Genomic DNA, 9,071 nt, shown 5'->3' with positions numbered 1-9,071 from the left:
CTATAAATGAAACTTTTAGCCTTGAGTGTAGGCTTAGGTTAGCAAGGGCAGGTGGAAAGCTTGGCTTCCATTGCTTAGGAAACCCAAATCTCCTTCCTGCTCTCTGTGGCTGTAGCCAACTTGGTTGGGTTTATTTGCATACTTGATCTGATTGGTTGGTGGGCGTGGCTTATGGGTGTAGTGGAGTGATGGTTATTTTTGCATATTAATATTTTATTAAGTAGGATATATGAAATCATCATGTTGTACACCTTAAACTTATACAATTATATATGGTAACTGTAGCTCAATAAAGCTGGAGTAATAAAAAAGAGCAAGTGAGAACCTGTCTTTTGCTCTGGACATGCCCCATGTTGTGCACAAGGGTTGAAGAAACATGCTCCCTACCTCTTGAGCATTGAAAGGCTGCCTCCATCAGGGGAAGTCTGGCAGAGAATTCACAGCTTGGTAATCAATTAGAACATAGCAAGGATTGGAGGGCAGCCAGCTGAGTTTAAGAATGGCTCAGCTTAAAATCTTATATTGAGAGCCCTCCTACTTTGTTCTTTTTTCTCAGGATTGCTGTAGCTATTCAGGGTCTTTTTTAAGTTCCAGATGAATTTTTGGAAAGTTCATTCTAAGTCTGTGAAATATATTGGTATTTTGATGGGAGTGCATTGAATCTATTGATTGCTTTGGGTAGTATAGACATTTTAATGACGTTGATTCTATCAATCCAAAGCCACTGTCCTCAAAACAGCCTGGTACTGGCACAAGAATAGACATTCAGATCAATGGAATAGAACAGAGAACCCAGAAATGGACCCAAACCATTATGCTCAATTAATATTTAACAAAGGAGGAAAGAGCATACAATGGAGTCAAAATAGTCTCTTCAATAAATGGTGCTGGGGAAAAATGAAACTAGACCACCAACTTACACCATTCACAGAAACTAAATTCAAAATGGATAAAGGACTTAAACATAAGACAGGAAACCATAAAAGTCTTAGAGGAATCCACAGGCAGAAAAATCTCAGAAATATGCCAAAGCAATATCTTCACTAATACAGCTCCTAGAGCAATGGAAACTAAAGAGAAAATAAACAAATGGGACTACATAAAAATAAAAAGCTTATGTACAGTGAAAGAAATAATCAACACAACAAAAAAGCTCACTGCATGGGAAAACATATTTGCCAATGTTATCTCTGATAAGGGTTTAATCTCCAACAGTTACAGGGAACTCATACAATTTAACAAATGAAAGATAAACAACCCAATCAAAAAATTGGCAAGGGAGCCAAAACCGGTTTGGCTCAGTGGTAGAACGTCGGTCTGCGGACTGAAAGGTCCCAGGTTCGATTCCGGTCAAGGGCATGTACCATGGTTGCGGGCACATCCCCAGTAGGAGGTGTGCAAGAGGCAGCCCATCGACAATTCTCTCCTATAGATGTTTCTAACTAACTCTCTATCCCTCTTTCTTCCTCTCTATAAGAAATCAATAAAATATATTAAAAAAAAATTGGCAAGGGACCTAAATACATCCTTTTTGAAAGAGGACATAAGGAAGGCCAAGAGACAAATGAAAACATGTTCAAAGTCATTAATCATCTGAGAGATGCAAATCAAAATGACAATGAGGTATCATCTCATATCTGTCAGAATGGCTATCATAAACAAATCAACAAAGAACAAGTGCTGGCCAGAATTCAGAGAAAAAGGAACTTCCGTGCCCTGCTGGTGGGAATGCAAATCGGTGCAGCCACTGTGGAGAACAGTATGGTGTTACCTCAACAAATTAATAATGGAACTCACATTTAACCCAGTGATCCCACTTCTAGGAATATATCCCAAGAAACTAGAAATACCAATCAGAAAGGATATATGCACACCTATGTTCATAGCAGTACAATTCACCGTAGTTAAGATTTGGAAACAGCCTAAGTGCCCATCAGCTGATGAGTGGGATTAGAAAACTGGTACAGCTACACAATGGAATTCTATGCTGCTGTAAAAAGGGAGGAATTCCTACCATTTGCAACAACGTGGATGGTCCTGGAGAGCATTATGCTAAGTGAAATAAGTCAGTCAGAAAAAGATAAGTATCACATGATATCACTCATTTGTGGAATATAATGAACAACATAAAACTGATGCAGAAAACAGATTCAGCAACAGAGAAGCATTTATCATATACTCAAATCTCAGAGGGAAGGTATGGGAGGATAGGGGTAAGGCAGAGAGATCAACCAAAAGACTTGTATGCATGCATATAGGCCTAACCACTGGACATAGACACCAGGGGGGTAAGGTGGGGGAGCAATGTGTGGATAAGAACATATATGTAATACTTTAATCAATAAATAAAGAAAAAATAATTAAAAAATTAATTAATAATAAGAAAAAAGGAATGGCTAAGGAACTGTTAGTGGGACAGAGTTTGGAAAATGATAGTGACTTCCCTATTTAGCTTGCCTCCTCTGTGCCAGCCAGAAGTCCCACAGGGGCCATGTGAAGTTTGCACATCATAGACCTCTAGCCCCGGGCCTTTGTAATATTCTGGTTTAACTAATTCAGGGATTAAAATGTTTCGTTTTTTATGATAACATAGCAGTTAACCTCTGATCCTAGGGCTGGATACCAATAATTGGGCCTAAGTAACTTGCAATTATTTGCCTGTGCATTTATGGACAATTCAATTTTCAAGTCTATAAACAAATGTGAATAACAATTCAATTTTTAGTCTACAAACAAATGTGAAAAAAAGCCACCCTTAGGTTTTTCACAGTGGAAACACTGGAATTAACATCAATCTTAAGAAAGAATTGATTCAGTTTCAGAAGTTCCAAAAAATTTATAATATAAATGGGTCACTGATTTATTCCATAGATTTCAACACACATTTGTTCTGAGCAGGGCACTCTGCTGGGCACAGCAGCCTGAAGTCATTGTGGTGAAATACTAGGTGGAGCCAATGGATTTTTAAAACTTAAATTATATACTTCTTCCTTTCAAATGGTCATTGGGGGATTTTAAAATCTCTGTATGTGGACATCCAGGTTCCAATTCCAGACTTCTCATTACATTAGTGCTTGGCAGATGACCAAAGAGTTCAAGAGAAATTCAGGATCATTAAAAAAACAACAACCCAAACACAGCAAAACAACAACCATGAACTTAAAAGGGACACTGCAATGAGGTACAGAAATAATAAATATGTTCTAGTGCAGTGGTTCTCAACTTTCCTAATGCTGCGACCCTTTAATATACAATAGTTTCTCATTTGTGGTGACCCCCAAACATAAAATTATTTTTGTTGCCACTTCATAACTGTAATTTTGCTACTATTATGAATCGTAATGTAAATATCTGATATGCAGGGTGTATTTTCATTGCTACAATTTGAACATAATTAAAGTATAGTGATTAATCACAAAAACAATATGTAATTATATATTGTGAAATATTTATTTCTATTTTTCAATAAATGAAATTTTGTCTTGAAACATGGTGTAGCATGGGTAACAATCTTAATATAACAACAGTAAACTACATTGCTACATTTTGTGACAGTATGTGTAAAAAGCCAATGTCAATGTGAAGGTTGAGATTGCTTCTTTCTCACCGGATCAGAAATTCTCAAGGCAGTTTTTGCAAGAGCACAACGAAGATCATCTTCCACAACAAGTCTACTTCTGTATTTAGACTTGATAACCAAAAAGCTGGAAAACCCTATTTCACAAAGATATGTTGTTGGAAATGGAAGAAGAAGGCACAATACAATCTCAGACAGAACAGGATATGACTGCAAACAACTTGATCCAGAATTTTGTAACTGGCATTGTAGAGAAATCAGTTCTTTTTAAAAAAAAAATAAAATATTTTTATTGATTTTGTACAGAGAAGAAGGGAGAGAGCTAGAGAGCTAGAAACATCGATGAGAGAGAGTCTTCGATCAGCTGCCTCTTGCACACCCCCTACTGGGGATATGCCGGCAACCAAGGTACATGCCCTTGACTGGAATCGTACCCGGGACCCTTCAGTCCCCAAGCTGACGCTCTATCCATTGAGCCAAACCAGTCTCGGCGAGAAATCAGTTCTTACTGCATCGCTGTTAATAAGTTCAATGAACTCCTGTGCTGTCTCAGGAACATTTTCAACTTTGACTGTGAATGGGCTTCTGGTAAGTGCAAATGGGGTGTCAGGTAGATTTGGAAAGTAAGATGTTTTCATCTGCAAGCATGTGCAAGTGTTCTTTCACAGAAATTATCAGCGTAATCTGGTTCAATGTCATGTTCCTCAAAGAAAGCAGATAAAATAGGCAGCATGTATTTTCATCCTTTTTTATTTTATTATTTGCCAAAGCTGAAGTTTCATTTGCAATGATTGGATATTTTCAGACAAATCAAGGCATGTTGCATTTGGTCCTTATAATGATAAATTTAAGTCATTCAAGATGGCAAAGATGTCAATCAAGTAAACTATTTTCTGTGGTTCATTCAAAGTGCTTTGAACTGCGGTCTTGTTTTCTGATTAAAATACTTTTTGAGTTCATCACGAAGCTCAAAAACACGTTTTAAAACTTCCTCTCAACAACCATCTCACTTCAATGTGAAATAGCAAAGCATTGTTTGACGCATCCAACTCATTGCACAGTTGGGAAAACAGTCCACTGTTTAAGGTGCTCGCCTTTACAAAATTGACAGAATTTATGACACTTTTCATTACTTCTTGTAAGTGTTGTGGCAGTATCTTCATTGCTAATATTTGCCAATGAATCATACAGTGAGTTCTGATGACTTTTGGTGACTCATTCAGATCAACATTGGTGAAATCCAGATCAACATTGTAGCATAGCTGGAGCACCAACTGTGCAAACACCACAAATCTTTTCCCAAGAGATCTTATGCTCTTTCAGAAATGAACCAACTGTGTCAAATACATCACGTGCAGTAGTTGTTGTTTCAAGAGGCTTGCAAAAAAGAGACTCATCTTTAAAGTCGCCATCATTAATATACCTCACATAAACCAGTAACTGTGAACAGATTGCAATGTCTGTAGATTCGTCAAGCTGGATACTAAATAATGAAAGTGGAGAAGATTTAATTTCCTGGATTACCTGATCAAGAATATCAGTAGGCATGTCATCTATTCTTCTGTGGACAGTGTCATTAGAAAAGGAAATTGCCCTCAATTTCGTAACAAATTCATCTCCGATCATAACTTGAACAATGTCTTTGGCTGCTGGCAACATTAAATCCTCAGCAATGGTGTGAGGTTTCATAGCTTTGGTGATTCTGAGTGCCACAAAACATAAAGCTCCAACGGCTGCTAGTTTTGTTTGTGGTACTTGCCACCAGTGTCAAATCTAGCTTTGGTGAGTCCACCAGCTTTGCTTCTAAAAGAGTTGGCATCCTTGCCAACAAAGTTCAGATGCTTGCTATCAAAATGGCATTTTAGTTTATTCGGCTTCATAGATTCGGCTGATAGAACTTCATAACAAAAAACACATAGCAGCAGAAACCGGTTTGGCTCAATGGGTAGAGCATCGTCTTGGGGACTGAAGGATCCCGGGTTCAATTCCGGTCAAGGGCATGTACCTTGGTTGCAGGCATATCTCCAGTGCGGGGTGTGCAAGAGGCAGCTGATCGATGATTCTCTCTCATCGATGTTTCTAACTCTGTATCTTTCTCCTTTCCTCTCTGTACAAAATTAATAAAATATATTTTGAAAAACAAAACAAAACAAGACAAACAAAAAAACCAAAACACATAGCGGTTTCTCAATTCCTGCTGTAATTATTGAGGTAAAACCATACTATAAAAAATCTTCTCTATTATTTTCTTTTCTTAACGTTCTTCTCTACATGATCCATTGTCATGGGACGGTTTGCTAATGAAAATAATATATAACAATAGCTTTAATAATACAAAAGATGATACATGGCATAGTTCAGTCAATACAGTTCATTAAAGTTTCCTATGATTTACCATTCTGTTTTTTTTTTTTTTTTTTACATACCTGTTACTATCACAAGGGGGCAGTATTCACACCAACCATAGCTGAATATAAAAAGACGGAATCAGCATCCAGATTAAGTTCCCATGGTACAGATTTTTTTATTTTTTTTGCAGTAGTTGATGATTTTTCAGTACATGATTTTACATTTACCCAGTAATTATAATTCATGAAATGTTGCTTTACCTCCAATACTGCTGCTTTCAACACAGCTGCTTTTAACAGAGTAGCTGCTTTCTACACAGTAGCTGCTCTTTACACATGTGTGACTGGTCCACATAAGTACATTATGGCGCCAACCCTGTCACATACACCTGTATTTTACAGGGTGTATGTGATGGGGTTGGTATTGACGCTGTCATCATGCTGGGTACTCGTATGTGGGCATATCTGCATGTGGGCATATCTGCATGTGGGCGGACCCACCTGGAAACAGATAGAGGATCCATGTCTCGGTTCCTAAGACCATCAAAAATATGTGTTTTCCGATGTTCTTAGGCAACCCATTGTGAAAGGGTTGTTCAACCCTCAAAGGGGTCGCAACCCACAGGTTGAGAACCGCTGTTCTAGTGGGTTGAGATGCGGTGATACAGTTTCTGGGGATCTGAAGTGGTTTTGCCATTACCTAGCTGTGTGATTAGAGAATCTCTTACTGTCTGGGCTTCAGTGTCCTTATCAGAAGAGATAATCTTCTTCAGGAAAGGTTCCTGACCCCATGTTTGTGGCCCACTGTACTTGCCTCCTTCCTTCTGCTTTGAGTACAGAGACACTGGCCTCTGTCCTTGTTCTCCAAATCCCATCCACTCTCCCCTACCCAGGGGCATCCTCCAGAGATCACCCCTCTCTCTTCTGCTCAGTCAATAATTTACTCCTCCTGGATGATTCCCATGAACTTACAATCTGCTTCTTAAATAATTCTAACGCATCTTCAATCTCTTCCAGCTTTCACTGCATTTTGCTTACAGCACCACTTCTCAAAGTGCTGCTAATACCTCCTCAGCTCCTGCTTTTTCATGAAAGAACTCAAAGCAGGCTTTTGTCGCTGATGCTGCCAAGTGAGCTGCTTTCGTCAAGGTCACTGATGCTCAAACTTTCTCAAGTCTCATACTCATCCTTTTAAACCTATTTTGAAGCATTATTTGAAATAGTCATTCACAACTTTCTTATCAAAATATTTTCTTCTCATGGCTTCTAGAACACCTCCTTTTCCAGATCCCTTTCTGTCCTATCGACTTCCTCTCAACACTCCTCTTGCTGGGACCCCCTCCCGTTCTTGACCTTTAAAGGTGAAGGGGTCCCAGGGCTTAATCTACCATCTTCTCCATCCCTTCACACTCCCTCGAAAACATGTCCCATCCATGTGTTGAAGACCATCCACTGAATATTCCTCCAAGTCTTGGAGTTATTACTGACTTATCCTTTATTTATTCTTTCACCCCCACATCCAAATTTATCAGTAAAACTTGGTGGTTCCTACTCTCTGACATATTTCTTATTCCCATTATCTTGATCACTTGGCTCACTCTATCTTCATTCCTCACCCTGACTTCCTTGCTGGTCTCCCTGTTTCCACTCTTCATCTTCATATGGACTATTTTCCTCATGGTTGCCTGAGTGATTTTTCAAAAGGTAAATTTGATAATGATATTATTGTGCCTAGAACCCTCCAATAACTTCCCATCACACTCAGAAAGACATCTAGTAAGGGAGTAGTTCTTGAAATCTAGTTCTTGAAATCTCTGTATTATCCTCCCCTGGTTTATTTTATTTTATTTATTTTTTAAAATATATTTTATTGATTTTTTACAGAGAAGAAGGGAGAGAGATAGAGAGCTAGAAACATCGATGAGAGAGAAACATCGACCAGCTGCCTCCTGCACACCCCTACCGGGGATGTGCCCGCAACCAATGTACATGCTCTTAACTGGAATCGAACCCGGGACCTTTCAGTCCACAGACCGACGCTCTACCACTGAGCCAAACCTGCTTCGGCATTATCCTCCCCTGGTTTAATCTCTTACATTCCTTAAACCTGCCAAGGTTCCAAGAACCTGCAAGGATTGTGCACTGGGGGTTTACTCCCTCTGGAGCACAGTTCCCACTTGTGTGTGGCTCGCTCTCTAATTTCATTCTGGTCTGTGCTATGCATCACCTAATTGGAAAGGCTTTCTGTGGACCCTGTATGTGATACCGCCCCTCTTTCTCTCTGTCTACTTATCCTGCATTATCTACACCCCCCCCCCCACAATGAGATATAAACTCCATGAAATAAGAAAACTAATCTCTCTTATTCATCCCTGTATTCCCAGCACTTAGAACTTTACTTGGCACATAAGAGATGCTCAATAAATCTTGATTGAGCAAGTACATGATGACATTAAAGAATGAGAAGACTGATGAGCATTTGTCTTCAGTAGACCTGGCTGGTAGAAAATAAGATAATGTTTTTTTGTATCCTTCTGGGTCACAATTTCTTGGACTGGGTAAATAGGTGGAATATAGTTGATTCAGAGGCAGCCTTTCAGATTATTACTGATTCACAGATAATAGTTAAAATAGCTAGCAATTATCCAATGAATGTTCTAAGCCTTTGCCTATATTACTTTTTATAACATATCTATGAAGATAGTTCTGCTATTATTTTCACTTTACAGATGAAGAAACTGAGACACAGGACAGATAAGTAAGATCACATAGCTTCTGAGATAAAGCTTTGAACCCATATCACCTGACTTTAGAGGCCTTGACCTAACTGCTGTGCAACACTGCATCTTGGACTAGAAGAATGTGCCCCACACAAGGAAGAATAGTCAAAGGTTCTGGCGGTAGTGATAGTAGATAGAAGCAGAGTGGTCACTTCAAATCTGCCTTTGTAACCCCAAATGGAATTGTTACTGGATTCTTTTTATGGAACAGATACATTAGGGCCATTTGTCTGAAACAAAGGTTGGGACTGAGCCTTCCTGTTGTACTCTGTGGTGGGCCCTGACATATCTTTTTGAAATAACCAACATTACACAGTCAAAGTACCTGAGGTGGGAACCAGCATGGATTTGGACCCCAACAGACCT

The 9,071-nt window shown here is 39.0% G+C and overlaps 1 pseudogene; it reads right to left on the bottom strand.

The window, feature by feature from the left end:
* Window positions 1–4,319: 4,319 nt before the first annotated feature.
* Window positions 4,320–6,800, bottom strand: LOC123651677 (annotated as a pseudogene).
* Between the last annotated feature and the right edge of the window lie 2,271 nt (window positions 6,801–9,071).

Source organism: Pipistrellus kuhlii, unplaced genomic scaffold (genome assembly GCF_014108245.1).
Source record: "Pipistrellus kuhlii isolate mPipKuh1 unplaced genomic scaffold, mPipKuh1.p scaffold_m20_p_7, whole genome shotgun sequence".
Taxonomy (NCBI): Eukaryota; Metazoa; Chordata; class Mammalia; order Chiroptera; family Vespertilionidae; genus Pipistrellus; species Pipistrellus kuhlii.
The sequence above is the reverse complement of the archived record's forward strand: the minus strand, read 5'-3'. Positions and strand labels throughout refer to the sequence as shown.